The sequence below is a fragment of the Oryctolagus cuniculus genome, chromosome 3 (assembly GCF_051225735.1).
Source record: "Oryctolagus cuniculus isolate XC-2025 breed Fujian yellow rabbit chromosome 3, ASM5122573v1, whole genome shotgun sequence".
Taxonomy (NCBI): domain Eukaryota; kingdom Metazoa; phylum Chordata; class Mammalia; order Lagomorpha; family Leporidae; genus Oryctolagus; species Oryctolagus cuniculus.
In genome coordinates, this window is record NC_142869.1 from 50,224,152 (window position 1) to 50,243,156 (window position 19,005).

Below are 19,005 nucleotides of genomic sequence, written 5' to 3' on the forward strand. Positions count from 1 at the left end.
GGTTAATCCTCTGCCTGCGGCGCCAGCATCCCATATGGGCACTGGGTTCTAGTCCTGGTTGCTCCTCTTCCAGTCCAGCTCTCTGCTGTGGCCCAGGAAGGCAGTGGAGGATGGCCCAAGTGCTTGGGCGCCTGCACCCACATGGGAGACCAGGAGGAAGCACCAGGCTTCTGGCTTCAGATTGGCACAGCACCAGCCGTAGCAGCCATTTGGGTGGTGAACCAACAGAAGGAAGACCTTTCTCTGTCTCTCTCTCACTATCTAATTCTATCCATAAAAAACAAAAACAAAAACAAAAACAAAACCACTTGGTTAAGTCTAGATTGTTTTACAAATAAAGTCCACAAGAAACCTAGAAGCCTCAATTAGTAGGAAAGCTACCAATTCATTTTTTTTTTTTTTTTGACAGGCAGAGTGGACAGTGAGAAAGACAATGCTAGTGTAGTCTTCAGACCAAACCTAATTTGATTAAAAGAAAAGAAAATGATGGGCCAATTTCACATGAAAACCTAGATGTAAAAATCCTAAAGAAAATGTGAACTGAATTCAATGTGCTGCAAGTAATACAACACATTATGACCAAGTAGGCCATTCGCAGGAAGGCCGGATCTAATGGAAGAAAGTTATGTGACCAGCTCAACAGATAAAGACAAACAGTTTTGTAAAGTTGAACAACTATATATGAAAAACAGGTTTTAGGAAATCTAATGATGCAAGGGAATTCCTTTGCTATGACAGAAGTGTCAAAGAATCATAACAATGGAAACACTTTGGAAGCATTCCTTCTATATTCTGCGCTCAAGAACGAGATACATATCCTGACTATTGACACAGAACACCATAGATACTGACCAATAAAACACAAGCCCAGAAAAAAAAAGAAATATGAGATTGACATAAAAAATTTATAATGTTCCTCTTTGCAACAACTATAAAATAACACAATAATAAATTAATAAAACCTTCCACATAAATCAACAATGAATGCATGAGAAAAAAGTGAACTCGGTTAAAATTCACAAACAAGGCCTGAATAAATACAGGGATTCCACATATTCTCATGCAGAAGTGAGAAGGAAATAACTTATTCTGAATATAGCGACATGAAGAAATTTAAAAAGATATAATGTTGAGGAAAAATAAATATATACTATATGTAAAATTGATATAAAAACACAAAAATGATACTGTGTGATTTTAGGGTGTAGATGTGTGTGTATGTAGGTGCTTGTCTGCCTATTTATCTGCCCACCTAATTTTAAGGACAAACATTAAAGACCCAATGAGACTTGTTATTGTCTGCACGAATGCCTTAGATGGTAATGTAGGCTGGTCCTGAAAGACTTAATCTCTCTAAATACCTAGCTCAGTTCACCAAGAGTTGAAAGAGATGATGCTGGCATATTTGCTGGGTTAGAATGATAATAAAAATCCTCCAGATGCATTTACAGTGTAATTTCATACTTCTCCCCGGGTTCATTAATGCGACATCACTTGATGGCTAATGGACACTGGGCACTCTGAGGCTCAGTCTCCCACTTGAGATGATGGACTTAGCCAGTAATTTGACTACCAGAATTGGGACTCAGCCATGAGTAGGAATCTGATTTCATTTCTAGGTTGGAAAGAAGAAAAGCAACAGATAGACTCCACTTCAACTTTTGTTTGGTTTTCAAAGTAGGTGCTTGATGAGACATCCACGTCCCCTGGCAGCTCCCCTTCCTCTCTCTGTCTGTAACCTCCTTGCTGTTGCCAGTCGCCTTGCTGTGCCTGCATGTAGACCAAATCTTTCCCTGAGCTCTGCGGGGCTCTTTGCTTTCCTAGAGACTTGAGCCACCTTTTCCCTTAGCACAAAATTAAAATCACTGTTTTCCAATTCTCTACCAGTTCCCTTTAGAAAGGTTAGGAGTCAGAAATTGTTGTCATCTTGTACACTTTGGGCTTCTAAATGCTTTGAGAGTCAGCACTTGGGCCATACCTTGACTGCTGTGCCCAGCATTCTGAGTGTCATCTTTGTGCTAGGCGCACATGTATGTAACGGAAGTGAGCGACAAGTCTCAGAGATGGTACACACAGCAGCAAAAGGCCGGCATCTAGGGGCCCAAGTGGCAGAGTGTGGGGAGCAACTCGGACTAGACTAAGTTACTGGAATTAAGACTTATTCTATGCATCTGCTCTCCCACAATATGGCGCTGGGAGAGGAGTAAACAGCTTCTACGCAGCTGCCTCTCGCCAATTTGATTGACTGAGCTGCAGGAGCTGATCTTGCTCCTGATTGGAGGAGAGCAGCGTACTCGGCGTGTGGGTAGCAGAGTTGGGATTGGTGGAAGAGGACTATAAAGGAGGAGAGACACAACATGCACCAGGAACATCTATCTGAAGGAACACCTGAGCAGCCCCCGAGAGAGCCGGCCGGCGGTGTGCCGCTTCCCCGCAGAAGTGGGGAAAGTGGCAGGGGGAACCACCCTTCCACGGAGGTGGAAGGACGGTAGCCAACCCGGGAAGAACCAGCAGCAAACCCAGGGAGGGTCGAGCAGACAAAAGAACAGCGCAGGGTCCTGTGTCGTTCCTCCACGAAGAGGGGGAGCGACAGCAGAGCAGGTAAAACTGCAGCCTGTGATGCTGGCATCCCATGTGGGTGTTGGTTTGAATCCTAGCTGCTCCACCTGCAGTCCTGCTTCCTGCTAATGGCCTGGGAAAGTAGCAGAAGATGACCCAAGTGCTTGGTCCCCTGCCATCCACATGGAAAACTTGGAGGGAGCTTGTAGCTTTGTAGCTTCAGCCTGGCCCAGACTCAGCCATTACAGACATTTAGGGAGTGAACCAGTGGATGGAAGATACCTCTGTTTCTCTCTCTCTTTCACCCTTGCTCTGATTTTAAATAAACAAGTAAAGCTTTAAAAAATAAAAATCAAAAGGGCCAGCATCTAGTAACAGCTGTAAAGCATGGTGAGAAACACTTTAGTTCCCAATTTCTTCTTAGATATCACTGATTATAAATACCAGACATTTTTGAGACCAAACTTACAATAGTGATATTATTTAAGTGACATAATCACTATATATCGGAGAAGGAAATAAACTAATTTTTCTTACTATTCTATTATCTACTACTGTATTTATTCAGCTTTAAATCATCATTATTAGTTCCTTTTATTATAACTGATTTCAATTTATATTTGAGCAGAGTCTGGGTTTAATATAGAATTAGCTATTAGGAAAGGGTCTTTAAAGAAAAAAATACTTAATTCACTCCCTAATGTCCAAGGGGAAATAGTACTACAGTAGGATATAGAGACCACTGCTGTATATGGGTCTGGAAGACAATGCTCTTCATTCTCTGTGAAAGGTTAAATACAGTTGATGCCTTGGGGATGCCGGTAGTTTTTCTAGTGACTCACCATCTCACACCGTTATAGCTTGTCTGAATTATCATCACTTTTTGAAATAAAGATAATTTTCAGCTTACTGCAATACAATTTTAAATTCCTTGGCCAAATATACCCTCACTGTGTGATGCTTACGGAAGCAGCATGCGGTGCAGACATTCTGACATTAGACCCTTGCACCATGCTGTTTTTTTCTACAGTTCTCCTCCACACTAGAGCCAATGGTTTTCAAAATATGCTTAACAGTCCAGTAGCATCAGCATCATCTGGGAAACTTGTTAAAAATACAAAAAATAGGCTGGTGCCACAGCTCACTCGGCTAATCCTCCGCCTGCGGCGCCGGCACCTGGGGTTCTAGTCCTGGTTGGGGCGCCGGATTCTGTCCCGGTTGCTCTTCTTCCAGTCCAGTTCTCTGCTGTGGCCCAGGAAGGCAGTGGAGGATGGCCCAAGTCCTTGGGCCCCTGCACCCCGCATGGGAGGTCAGGAGGAAGCACCTGGCTCCTGGCTTCGGATCGGCGCAGCACCGGCCATAGCGGCCATTTGGGGGGTGAACCAATGGAAGGAAGACCTTTTTCTGTCTCTCTCTCTCTCACTGTCTAACTCTGCCTGTCAAAAATAAATAAATAAATAAAATCCTGTCATTTGCAACAAAATGGATACAACTGGAAACCATTATACTTAGTGAAATAAGCCAGTCGCCAAAAAATAAATACCTTATGTTCTTTCTGATCTGTAGTAACTAATAGAGTACCTAAAAGGTAATCTATAGGAATGAATTTAACACTCTGTGATGCAATGATTTTGAACAGCCCTTGACAGCTGAAGAACGATGTTTTTTGTTTGTTTTTGTTTTGTCTTCATACTATTTGTTGAACTCTCTACTTAGTGTAGCATTAATCTTATGAATATAAAGTTAACTGAAAATAGATCTTTGTAAAAAATAAGAATGGGAATGGGAGAGGGAAGAGTGAGAAGGGTGGGGGTACCGGTGGGAGGGAAATAGGGTGGGAAAAATCACTGTGTTCCTATATTTGTATATATGAAATGCATGAAGTTTGTATTCCTTAAATAAAATTTTTTAAAAATGCAAATTCTCTGGGATGGGCATTTGGCCTAACAGTTAAGGTGCCAGTAAGATGCGTGCCCCCATATCAGAGTTCCTGGGTGTGATTCGTGCTCCACTCTTGACTCCAGCTTCATGTTAATGCAGACCCTGGGGGAAGCAGCAGTGGTAGTTCAAGTAATTTGGTCCCTGCCATCCGTGTGGGAGACCTGGCTAGAGTTCTCAGCTCCCAGTTCAGCACCCAGCCCCTGACTTCAGCCCCAGCATCAGGCTGTCACAAGCACTGGGGAATGAACAAATGGATGGAAGTGGGGGCTCCCTAATTCAAATAAGTAATTATTAAAAATACAAATTCTCAGGCCCTACACAAGACCTGCTGATGCAGATGATTTGGAGCTGAGTCCAGCAATCTCTGTCTAAAACACTCCAAGAGATCTTGATACATCCCAAAGTGTGAAAGCCAGTGCGCTAGGCCAACCATACTGTTGATACATGGCACTTATGGTAGCATCATGGATGTCTATCTTAGTCAACCAGATTCTCTGATAGTGGACTATTTCATTTTGTTTTAATATTATCATTTTCCTAGGGTGCATAGTTACGTCCACACCCTGACATTATAGGTTTCTTCAGAAGAAAATGGATAATCCTATTTAAAAATCCCTAAAAAGAGGTAAATCTTGGAAGAGGCAACAGGGAATTAGGAAGGCATCCAGTTTGGAGGTGACTGGAGGTTACTGTTTTTCTTTCTGGGCCTGGTGATCTTAGGCGTTGGGCAGTGGAAAGAAAGGTCTACTCTGGCTTAGGAGTGAGCGCCCCAGGGGAGCACAGTATCCCTCCCTGGAGGCTGGCATGTGGTGGCATAGCAGCAGCAGTAGCAGCAAAGTCTTGACGACGAGGGATCTTTGAGCCCACTGTGATCTGGCCAACTCTCTCCCTAGAATAATGATATCCTCTGAGGAAGGCTGGGGGGATTGAAATGACTGGATTCAGGGACAGTCATATGCAGACAGCCAAGGTTAAGGTATTGTTTGGGACCTTCCTTCACTCACTACCCCTGAATCCAGTCATTTCAATCCCCCCAGCCTTCCTCAGAGGATATCCTTATTCTAGGGAGAGAGTTGGCCAGATCATAGGTCACAGAAAATAGCTTGTGGTCTTTCCAAACATTTGAATAAGAAATTTTAAAATAAGAAATGATTTTAACATTCTTTATATAACTGGAAGCGATCATAGTAGTTTATATGTCTTTGTGTGTGTGTGTTGTTCTTATATAAAAATCAGATAACTTCTCCCTGCTTTTCTACATGGAGCAGGTACGGGGCTACCAGAAGAGTTTAGTGGCAAATGTACTGTATTATCTGTAAAGACAGCTGGCTTGTTAACCTGGGCAAGTTACTTAACTTCTGTAGGCCCCTGTCTCTTCACTCATAAAATGAAGGCACTGGCTTCTTACCTTTGATAATATTTCAAAATCTTGAAAGTCTATGTCAGACATAAAGATTTTTGATGCTCTGAAATTCCATTATTCAATTTATTCTTTTGCATCACATTGCACTGTCTAGTTCAGTTTCTTTGCAAAGAATAGCAATAAATGTTACTGGATGACCACATTTCCAAAACTGTGTCCTGGCTTGATGTCTTGAAACGCCCACACCTGACTTTGTATGACTCCACTCTTTCAGCAGTGCACTTCTGGAACAAGCAGTACTCAGGCTGCTGAAGGATGAGGCTGGACATCATCCTGAAATCAAATAGACTCAGCTAAATAGCCAACTCCAACTGGCAAACCAGCCCAACTCCATATTGCTCGAACGGAAATAAAAATCCACTTCACTTCCTTCTCCAACTTGAAGAGCTACGATCAGGTACATGTGGATGAGTAAGAAGACAAAGGTAAATAATACGATGACAGCTTTGCTGACTTTTTTTAAACAATTGCCTCTTCTGCTCTAGCTGTCCTGCCAGCTGCTTTGAACAGCTTTTTTCTTCATCATCTTAGCAATGCAGCAGGGGATGTATTGTCCCTCCCATTTTGCAGATGAATACATAGTCCCAGACAGACTTGGTAACTTGCCAAAGGTCACCTGGTAAATGTCAGAATCAGTGACACGCAGGTCAGTTTGGATGCCCACTCTAATCCATCACCCTGCCTTTCCCATGTAGACAGTGAGGCCTAAACACTCAATATTAAACACAGAAGCACAGCAGCACAGACATTTGAATGAGAACATTAGTCTATATAAATATGGCCCTTCTCTCTTCAGTACACCTAGAGGTGGCCCACACAGTTGCCAAAGATTACTTGGCAGTCTCTAATTTCAACTCTTCTCTCTCCAGCTTATGTTTCTTGCTGGCAGAATAGTAGGATCTAGGAATAGAATCTCCTCAGTTGGGTGAATTTAAGCTGTTCCTCACTGATGGTCACCACTTAACATTACCACAACAGAAAACACATGTCTTGAGTTGCTAGACAATTGTTTACCCTAAAATCCAAGGAGAAAACGTACTTCGTGAACTATTAGTACTATTTTTTGTAGATTTTTTAGACAAAGATATAGTTACTTAAAACCCTTCTGTGGAATTCCTATGTATTTAGGATGATGACTGCTATGAGACACATTGGTCTGTCAGTGACTAGGATTTGCACAGATGAGAACTGACATGGATCCAAAGACATAAAGGCTCCATGGTTACCAAATTCAGGGTCATTTAAGAATCTAGATAATAGAGGATGAGGAGAGAAGCGAGATAGTTTTAAAACTATCAATGGTTAAGAGCTAGACAACAATACAGAACATGGAAGTCAGCAGAGACAGGATGGGACAAAATGGAAGCGGATAGTAGGAAAATGGTACAGGTGGTTGGAAATGTATGGCAGAGATTTTTCTAGGCTGGAAACTCCAGCAACTCAGTAAAATGGAATATATTTTATAAAGCTGAGGATCTACTTGGAATACATATCCTGGCAACCTCCAGTGACACTGCTATGTATTCTTGGGCCTCAATACCATTTCAGCTCCTTAGAGCAGATACTGTAATTTGGAATTGGGTGTTAATCTTGTCGGACAGTATAAACATTGTAATTTACTTGCTTTGTTCCTACTTAGGCTCCTTATGTTAGTGCCTTGTCATTGATTCCAGACCTCACTCATTCATTTATCAAGCATTATTTGCAGCACTTACCATGTACTAGGAAACTTACTAGACACTAGAGGAATAAAGATGAATAAGAGAATGCCTCATCCCCAAGCAATTTTATTTAGTAGGATAAACCGGTTTATAAAACAAACCCCACTACAGTGTAATCAGGGCTAGGACTAGGTCATGTCTGAGGTCTGTCAGGATTTCAGGGACAGGAACAGCATATGAATGTTACCAGAAAGCTCTGAGGGCTCAGCTGAGATGGCAGACAATGCATCCACTCTGCTGCTAAAGAAAAGTGACAGACTTCATCAATGCCAGTAAAGAAGCAAAGAAATCAAGTGGATTATCTCAGAGCTGGAGACTTGAAAGAGTGAAGGGTAGGAAATCAAAGTGGTAGGTAGTGAGATTTAGGGTGCTTTTCTCGAAAGCTCAGTCTCAATGAAGCTAGGTAAGAAATAAAGGTGAAACAGATCTGAAGAATGTTTGTAGATTAGAAAAAAATAGAAGAATCATCAAAGAAACTGGGTTCATAATGAGATTGCAAGAGCTGGAGTAGAGGGAGATATGAACTAGGCATTTTGGTTCATTACATCAATCAGTCCCAATTAGGATATTTATACAAATTATTACTCAAACAGAGTGAAGAAGAACGGAACAGAATTAGTAATTGCTCAAGCTAGCAGATGTAAGCTGGGACAATGCTACGAGCCAGTTTCCATGTCAGTATTCCATGTGCTAAACACGGTGTTAGTGCTGGGGGAAAGGTGGAAAACAAGGCAGAAACTTGTCTTCCATTCTGGAGTTTAGAGTCATACAGCAAAGACTCACAGTGAACAAGAAATTATAACCAGATTTTTCGGCAAGATAGCGGAATAGGAAGGGAGCACACTGGTAGTCCGGGGAGAGACAGTAATAAAAGTGGAGATACTGCAGGTTCAAGGAAGAGTAGGGGAAGAAACAGCAGAGGAAACTCTTCCGGAACTAGTGATTCACAGTGGACCTGCGTGGAGAGCGTGGGAGCCCACAGTTTGGGACACCAGCGGCAGACTCAACACACCAGCGCTGGAACACGAGGTGAGCTGAACCGCAATAGCCAGAGACAGCGGCAGGCAAGCAGAAAGAGGAGACTAGAGGGAACGACCCCGGGGGGAAAAGTTCACCAGGCTAACTAGAAGAGAGAGAGAGAGAGAGACCGATATGGACACGAGTTTATCTCTCTCCCCTCACCTCTCAAAGGCGAGCAAGACAAAGAGCAGGCGCCATCTTGGACATACGTCATAAGCAGGGCGACCTCAGGTCTGCACCAGCCCTGAGCCTAGCAGAAAAACCTAACTCTGGGGTGGGGGTGGTGGGGTGGTGGGGTGAATTAACAGGAGATTAGGACCTACTGAATGTGTGGTGCTACTAAACTGAGACTGTGAAAAAAGAGATGGTGGGGGAGAGAACTCACGGAATTCACGTGAGTACTCTCCAGAGACGCTACAATTCGGTAACCTTGGCAACCCAGTGGGAGACTGCAGAATTTGAGCCCACACTAAGGGCAAGACAGATTCCCTGTGTGGTCCTTGGGAAAGAGCTTCCGATCTCTGGCTCCTGTGGGTATATCATTTATCATTTGCCTGCTAACTACCTCCAATTCCGTTCAGCTGTGTGGAATTACTTCCCTTTTGAATCAAAAAAAAAAAAAAAAAAAAGAGAGAGAGAGAGAGAGAGAGATTTACCACGCCTAACCTGGGAGTGTCACCTCTGGCACACCCTTAACCCTGAGAAACCAAACAGAGCTCTCAGGCCACACCCATCTCAAGCCTCTAAGACTCCATCAAAAACAGACAGTCCACTTAATCTAGAGTCATAGTATAACAAGAAAAAACATCACAGTGAAGAAACCAAAGAATATCTCCAATATGCCAAACAACAAATGCAAAAACTGAGGTAATAAGAACAAGGAAGACACTATGATGCCCCCAAATGAAAGACACCCCAATTCAAGATTATGAAGATGATGAGATAGAAGAAATGCAAGAAGCAGATCTCAAAAAATTGATAAGAACATTAAGAAGTTCTCAAAAACAAATTCTTGAACTACAGAAATCCTTAATGGACAAGATAGAAAATCTTTCTCGCGAAATGAAATATTAAGGAGGAATCAAAATGAAATGAAACAACTAGTAGAACATGAAACTGTGATAGTGATGAGAAATCATAATGAAATGAAGAATTCAATAGATCAAATGAAAAACACATTAGAGAGCCTTAAAAACAGAATGGGTGAAGCAGAAGAGAGAATATCGGACTTCGAAGAGAGAGAACAGGAAAGGATACAGTCAAGCCAAAGAAAAGAAGAGGAAATTAGAAATCTAAAAAATATTGTGGAGAATCTACAGGATACTATTAAAAAACCCAACATTCGGGTTCTAGGAGTTCCTGAAGGCATAGAGGAAGATTATTAGAACCGATCCTTGTTTTTCTTTGTTAGATTTATTTATTTGGAAGGCACAGTGACAGAGAGAGAGAGAAGGAGGCAGGGAGGAGGAGGGAGGGAAGGAGGGAGAGGGAGAGAGAGAGAAAGAGAGAAAGAGAGAGAGATCACCCATCTGCTGATTCACTTCCCAAATGCCCACAACAGCCAGGGTTGGACCAGGCCAAAGCCAGGAGCCAGGAACTCCATCCAGGTCTCCCACATGGATGGCAGGGGTTCAAGCACTGCCACTATCTGCTGCTTTCCCAGGCACACTGGCAGTAAATTGGATTGCAAGTGCAGCAGCTCTGATATGGGATGCTGACATTCCAAGTGGTGGCTTAACCTGTGGTGCCACCATGCTGGCCTCCTAATCCCAGGTTTTAAGGCATATTTCTGGTTGCAACAATTCTATAAGCCATTTGGGCATAAGATTCTGCTTAGCACTTTGACTTGAAGTTCTCTCTTGAATTCTGGTACTTGGGGGATACTCACTGACTTCAAGCTTGGCTACATACTTCAAGAAACTTTAGCCATATTTCACTTTGCATTTAGAGCAGAAGAGTGGAGGATTCTCCCAATCAGCTCATGTAATGGTAAATCTGAGAAACTTTTCAAAATGTATTCATTCATCAAAAAAATGTACCTATGATGTTTTAAATACGATAGGACTGAAGTGTTAAAATTGAGGGAAGGGCATGGGATAAGACTGAACAATGAATCAGAGCCATGCAAGTCAAGTTAAAAATCGAGATTTTTCTTCAGAGAAAATGGGCAGGTATTGAAAGATTTTAAGATAAGTTTGCATTTGTTTAATGCAGAGTAGAGAACATACTGGATCCAAAAAAAGGGTAGATGTGGGGAGAAGCATGCAGGATTCCAGCGATTGATATTGGTGGTCTGAACCAATATAATAACAGAATAGATAAAAGCGAATGTATTTACAGATGTGTGGGTAATTAATAATCCTGGTATACGGTTGAACTGAGGAAAGGATAGAGATGAATCACGGCCTATTCCCAGGTAGTTGGTTTAAACATCTGAGTGGTTGTTAACACCATTCAACAGGAAGGAGAGCACCAGGAGAAGGAGAAAAATTGATGGAAAATATCTCAAGTTCAGTTTGGGAGTACATTGACTTTAATGGACCAGTGAGATAGTCAAACGGAGAAATCAAGAAAGCAGTATGCTTTCTTGGGGGGAACTCAGAGCATAAGTCTGAGCTGGAAATGAAAAGAAAACTGAATTTTTAAAAGTCGACCCGATTTCTTGAAAAATGAGGTGGCGTGGGAATGTCAGGTGTTTGTGACCCACCCTTTTCTAATGGTCACACAGAGGAAGAGAGCAGCTGAGAGAAGAGCAGGAGACTGAGAGCTGGAGGGAGGCGTCACCTAAGGAAGACTTTTTGTCCCCTGCAGCGGGGATGAACTTGAGAACATTTAGCTGCTGATGAGAGAGACATCAAAGACAAAGACTGAAGCTGATGTACTCGGGAAGGAACATAGACAGCAAGAAGTTTCTGAGAAGTTGGGGGAAGTTGGGGCTTGAGGACACAGGTAGAAAGGCAGACTTTGGCAGGGAGGACAGCACCACAACAAGAAGGAAGCAAAAAAGACGTGTACAGGCGCAGACAGGTCCACAGAGGTGGTTTCTGAAGGGCTGCAGAGCTTCTCTAACAGCATGCATGCTATTTTCTTTTTTTTTTTTTAATAGAAAGCTTTTATTTAATAAATATAAATTTCATAACTACAACATTTGGATTATAGTGGTTCTTCCCCCCCAAACCCGCCCTCCCATTCCCACTCCTGTCCTACCTCTTACTCCCTTTCCCATCCCATTCTTCATTAAGATTCATTTTTAATTATCTTTATATATAGAAGATCAACTCTATACTAAGTAAAGATTTCAACAGTTTGCACCCACACAGACACACAAAGGATAAAGTACTATCTGAAGACTAGTTTTACTGTTAATTCTCATAGTACAACACATTAAGGACAGAGGTCCCATATGGGGAGCAAGTGCACAGTGACTCTTGGTGTTGACTTAACAAATGACACTCTTGTTTATGACGTCAGTTATCACCCGAGGCTCTTGTCATGAGCTGCCAAGGCAGCATGTTATTTTCTCTCTAAGGTAGAAGGGGACCTCATCTGCCCCATGTAGCAGGGTAGGTAGGACAGAGGCTTGAGGAGATGGAGAGTTTAAGATTGAACTAAGGATAAAAGCACAACAGGTATTGCTGATAATGATAACAGCTTAGAAATATGCTAGATCACACGATTTTTCCCTACTGGTGTGATTCAGCTTGGGTGCAAACATGGAGATGAACAAAATGTATTCATTCATCAAGACAGGTGGCTGAGTTCATCCAGTCTAGGCTTTTCCAGGTATAGTCCATAGAAGAACAGAGACCAGGTAAGTTGGAATACTGACAGCAAAGTGGCTAAGATCATAGTTTGTGGACTCTAACCTGGATAAGAGGGGTAACTAAAATGCAGTGGGAAACAGTGAGAGAAAACAGCCAATGGGCTGAAAACTGCAAGATAAATAGCAAGAGATCCAAATGAGCAAACCAAAATGACGAGCCTGGGAAGTAAGTTATGTGGGGTGTGTAGATGTTCCTTTGTCCAGAATTAGGCCTAGGGCCCCATCTACCTGCTATGGTATTGTGGATTTTTTTAAAAGATTTATGTATTTATTTGAAAGGCAAAGTGAGAGTGAGAGTGAGAATGAGAATGAGAGAGGGAGAGAGAGAGAGATCTTCTATCTGCTGGTTCATCCCCAGATGGCAGCATTGCCAGAGCTGAGCTAGGCTGAAGCCAAGAGCCAAGAACTTCATCTGGGTCTCTCACATGGGTACAGGGGCCCAAGGACTTGGGCCACCTTCTGCTGCTTTCTCAGGCACATTAGAAGGGAACTGGATAGGAAGTGAGGCAGCTGAGACTTGAACCAGCAACCATACGGGATGCCGGTGCTGCAGGCAATAGTTTAAGCCACACGGGGCTGGGAAAGTTGAAGGAGCACATGGATACTCAATGAATACTCAGTCCCTAGTGGTTGAGATGGATACAAAAGGAGATGATTGAAAATGAAGTGACTGGAGCCAGCGCAGTGGCACAGTAGGTTAATCCTCTGCCTGAGGTGCCGGCATCCCATATAGGGGCCAGTTTGTGTCCCGGCTGCTCCTCTTCCAATCCAGCTCTCTGCTATGGCCTGGGAAAGCAGTGGAAGATGGCCTAAGTCCTTGGACCCCTGCATGGGATACCCAGAGGAAGCTCCTGGCTTCTAGCTTCGTATCGGATGGGCTCAGCTCTGGCCATTGCAGCCATTTGGGGAGTGAACCAGTGATGGAAGACCCCCCCCATCTCAATAAATAAATAAAATATTAGAATAAATGAATGAATAAAACAAAGTGACTACAGAGCATCATCTCTGGCACTGCCAGGACCATGGTAGGAAGGAAAATACTGATGTGCCACAGCCTTTACTGAAGGGGAAGGTCACTTCTAAGTTGCTGTGGATGACAGCAATGAGGTTGAAGAGAATTGAATGGTGAGTCTTAAAGAGCCAGATTTTGTCCTGGATGGAGAAACAAGTGCCTAGTAAAATGCATTTGGAAGCAAAAGAAATTCCAGCCATCCCATCTGGTCTTGTGGGAACCAGGACTACTGCCCATTCTGGTTTTGTGCAAGATAAGAATGACCAAGCAATTCATGCTTAAAAGCACAAGATGTTAGAGGGTGGCAAAATCAACTGATTTTTGTTCTAGGATATCTTCATCTTCTTCTGAGTTTATCCCTATTTGGACAGCTAGGTTGTACTCACTGCCTTAGGTAAGGTTTGTGGCAAGGTGGGAAGGAAAGGGTTCAAACACTACTCCTAACTTCTAGTCTACAAATAGCATAGGCCATGAAAGGAAGAGAAAGGTGTGGGAGGCAGAATCATGACCTGGCCCCCTCCATCCCTCCCCAAGCTGTTCATGCTCTAACCCCTGGAATCTAGGACTATGTTAGGTTGCTTGACATGGGGGAAATAAGATGTAAGAGGAACAAAGTTTGCTTATCAGCTGACTTTAAAACAAAGAGATTATCTGAGAGAGGGTGCCAATGTAATATAAAGTCCTCTGGATGTGGAAGAGGGAGGCAGAAAAACCAGTGCCAGAGCCAGACAGCACAAAGAGACGAGACTGCCTGCTCTGGCTTTCAACATGGAAGGGGACCACAAACCAAGAAGGCTGGGAAACTTTAGAGGCTGGAAAAGACAAGGAAATAGATTCCTTCCTCCTGAAAGAACACAGTCCTACAGACACCACGATTTTAGCCCAGCAGTATCTACTTTAGGGCTGGGTGTTGTGGTATAGTGGGATAAGCGGCTGCTTACAACGCCTGCATCCCATCTTGGAGTGCCTGCTTTGAGAGTCCCAGCTACTCCCCACTTCTGATCCAGGTTCCTCCTCTGCTAATGCCTGGGAGGCAGCAAATGAAGGCCCAAGTAATAGGGGTCCTGCTGCCCATGTGAAAGACCCAGATGGAGTTTCAGGCTCCTGGCTTCTGCCTGGCCTAGTCCCGGCTGTTGCAGTCCACTGGGGAACGAACCAGCATATGGAGCTCTCACCTCTGCATCTCCTCCTCTCTCTCTGTCACTATGCCTTTAAAGTAAATAAATTTTAAGATAAAAAGATCCATTTTTAGAGATCTGAACTCCAGAGTGCTAAGATAATTCAGTGATATTTTAAGTCATTAAGTCTGTGTTAAGAAATCACAATGGCAATAAGAAACTAATATAAGAAGCAAATAAAAAGTCTGGAAATTTGAGAAGAGAATTGCTTATGGTTTGAATGTTTGTGTCTCTTCCAAAATTCACGCTGAACCTTAATCCCTAGTGCAGCAGTGTTAAGAAGTGGCTCCTCAGGGAGAAGAGGGAGCCACGGGAGCTCGGTCCTCATGGGTGGGATCGGAGCCCTCCATGAGGACTTGAGGAGAGCTGGGCCTTTTCTGCCCTCCACCCTCAGGAGAAGACACCAAACCTACTCGTGCCTTGATTGTGGCCTTCTTAGGCTCCAACGTTGTGAAAAAAATACATTTCTGTCATTTATAATGACCCAATCTGAGATCTTTCATTACAGCAGCACAAATGGACTACGAGAGGCACTGTCGGGGAGGAGGGAGCGAGTGAGATCAGCACAGAAGCAGTGACAACGTGGACATTAGCTGCCAGCAGAGAGCACCCAGCACCCCGCCCGCTCTCAGGACAAGTGCAGAGAGAGCCAGCGAGACCCAAGGAGGGCAGCACTGGTTATGTTAGAAGGTGCCCCAAGTAGCAGTGGGAAGAGTGTATTAATTTTTATTCTAGTACTACAAACATAATATTCTCTTTTGTTTAGGGAGGAAACTGTGATGTGTCAACTTGGCTGGCCTGAACTAACTTTCTCCTCCTGTGTGTTTCAGGTTTGGGTGGCCCCAGGGAGAGGCCCGTGGGACATGTGGAGGGCTGTTCTGCAGCTCAGCTGTGTTGTCACTTCTCCACCAGCTGTGCAAGGCAGCAGCCACTACTGAAACCATTTTACTTCCCATTAGACTCTCCTTCAGCCTCTTCGACTTCTGAGCCAGGTATGGGTGTTTAGCTCCATGGGGAAAGACCCAGGGTCTGCAGGCAACCCACACCACTGAGTTCAGAGACAACACCAAGTGACAGGGGTTTCAGTGGGTCCTGCGGGCTCTATCTCACACTCCCAGATCCTGTCTCCTCTTGTTCTCCCCTGTTTCCTTTCACAACTGCCTGCTTTGGGGTCACCAAGGTCCACCATCAGATGTGAAGACAGGCCAGCGCTGCAGCTCACTAGGCTAATCCTCCACTTAGCGGCGCCGGCACACCGGGTTCTAGTCCCGGTTGGGGCGCCGGATTCTTTCCCGGTTGCCCCTCTTCCAGGCTAGCTCTCTGCTGTGGCCCGGGAGTACAGTGGAAGATGGCCCAAGTGCTTGGGCCCTGCACCCCATGGGAGACCAGGAGAAGCACCTGGCTCCTGCCTTCGGATCAGCGTTGTGCGCTGGCCGCAGTACGCCAGCCGTGGCGGCCATTTGAGGGTGAACCAACGACAAAGGAGAACCTTTCTCTCTGTCTCTCTCACTGTCCACTCTGCCTGTCAAAAAGAAAGAAAGAAAGAAAGAAAGAAAGAAAGAAAGAAAGAAAGAAAGAAAGAAAGAAAGAAAGAAAGAAAGAAAGAAAGAAAGAAAGAAAGAAAGAAAGAAAGACTACAAAAAAAATAGATGTGAAGACAACAGACCTACAGAGACTGGTAAGGCAGCTTCTATAACAAAGTACCATAGACTGGGTGGCTTACTAACATAAGACAATTTATTCCTGACAATTACGCAGGGGTAGTGCAAAGCTTGGCTGGATTCTGGCGAGGGTTCTCTTCTGGCTGCAGACAAAGGAGCTCTCTGGGGTCTCTTTGATCTGTGCACTAATCTCATTCCTGAGGTCACCCTCATGGCCTGATCATCTCCCGATGGCCCTACCTCCACACACCATCACGCTGGGGTTCAGGACTTTCACACGTGAACCTGAATGGGGGCTATACATTCAGCCCCTCGCACTGATAGTACCAAAAGGTCTTCTGAATTTCAAGGATTTATCCCAATTATATTTAGTGCCTCTAGTGAATTATTATCTTGGTCCTTTTCTTCCAATTTGTCCCTCACTTTCTTTGAATACTATTTTTCTTGAACCAGCATAATCCGAATGACTCATATTCAGATAAAGCGGTCATCTGTCTCCTACTGAAAGATATCTATAAAATGCCTCTCTTCACCTCTCCCTTAATGTCCTCCCCAAAGCCTTGAGGAGATCATTCAAAATACATAACTCAGATAGAATGCTAATAAGGAACCAGTGATCTATGAATAAATCATGAATAGTGACAGAAGGCAAGGCAGTGTTTGTGATTCAGTTCAATAGACTTTGCTGGCAGGAAAACATCCTGTAATAAATCCTTTGATTGCTGCAAAACATGGCCCAAAATTAAAACTGAAGCAATTCTGTATATATGTACAGAAACATAAGAACAAGCACCATAACCCGTTTAAATAAAACTTAAGTAGCGCGAAATGAGTGAGGGATTTGGTAGTCAGGCCTGGGTTTAAATCAGGGCCCCCACATTTCACAGCTCTGAGACTTTGAGCCAATGATTTAATTTTTCAGAAGGTCAGTTTTCTTATTTGCAACCCAGCAGTAATAGTATCAGCCTCATAGGATTGCTGGAAAGATTAGAAATAATACCTACAACTTCTGGCGCACAAAAGGCACCAGGGGAACAAATGGCACACAGTTCTCCTTTGTTAATATCTCATTATTTCTCTGAAAGTGAGGCCCAGCAAAAATCCCTGCAGATGCATATATACTTTCTGATTGCCTAAGCCCACTTTTACTTTCCAGCTGTAAGATTCGCATTCACCAAACCTTTCTTTAGAGTCCAAGGTCAAGTGAAAGCCATGTAGGAGTTCACCGTTTTGTCGCTGGCGGAAGATGGAAGTTCTTGGCAGAGGTATGGGAGCCTGAGAAAAGCAAGGCCCTGGTCCTTCATCAGACAGCTGCTGCTTCAGGAGCTACACCAAGGGCGTGGCCACAAGACCCCAGCCTTTTCGGCTCAAGTTAGGGGTGAATGCGTGAGTAGACTGCTTTCTTCTCTGACTGCCTCCAACCATTTTCCCACCTTCTTTTATAGGTTCCCACCACCAAGTTACCAAGGCAGTGAATGCACAAAGTGAAAATGACTGACAGCTGTGTCTAGAATGTATTAATAATATTTTAAAAACTACACATCCAGGGCAAAACTTGCCCTTAATAGTACACAAACCTTGTCCTCAAAGGTCTAAATGAAAGTAAAGAGTACATATCAGTAAAAAGCATCTAAAAACTGTGGGGAAATTATGGATGAAAAAAGGAAGATATGAAAGCAAAACTTTATCTTATTAGAGGCAGTAGTTTAAAAAATTATCGAGGGGGCCAGTGCTGTGGTGCTCTAGGTTAATCCTCCATCTGCAGCGCCGGCATCCCATATGGGTGGCAGTTCTAGTCCTGGTTGCTCCTCTTCCAGTCCAGCTCTCTCTGCTGTGGCACCGGAAGACAGTGGAGGATGGCCCAGGTCCTTGGGCCCTGCACCTGCATGGGAGACCAGGAGAAGCACCTGGCTCCTGGCTTCGGATTGGCATAGCTCAGCCGTAGCAGCCATTTGGGGAGTGAACCAAGGAAGACCTTTCTCTCTGTCTCTCTGTCTCACTGTCTAACTCTTCCTGTCAAATAAATAAATAAAATCTTTTAAAAAATTATCAAGCCAAGAATACAAGTCTTCTATAACTTTAAACAAATCTCTATTTTTCCTTATTTCTGCTATAAGCAATTCCAAGAACGCTTATTTTCATTCTTGCTACTTACATCATTAGTTTAGTATTTAATGACTTTTTAAAATTATAAACATGCATCTATTGCCTTGTACTATTTACTTTCCACCTACGGTGTGAGGTTTTCTTAGCTGTGCAGTATAGAAGGGTGTCACCTCTACAATACAGACACCATCATTCCCTTAAAAATGAAAAGATTACAGCAGAGTAGTTCTGTACTTTCCTTATCCTATATGTCTAGCAACATCTTGATAGAGGTCAGATTCTATCCTCAGAAGCTATAATTAGACATTTGGCTTTAGGAGCTGGTCATTTCCTTTGATCATCAATAAAACTGTCCCTGCACCAAGGGGATGACATTTTTCACAGATCAGATGGACATTTCTTTTTTTTTTTTTTTAAAAAGATTTATTTATTTAATTGAAAGAGTTACACAGAGAGAGGAGAGGCAGAGAGAGAGAGAGAGAGAGAGAGAGAGAGAGAGAGGTCTTCCACCCGATGGTTCACTCCCCAGATGGCTGCAAAAGCCAAGGACTTGGGCCATCT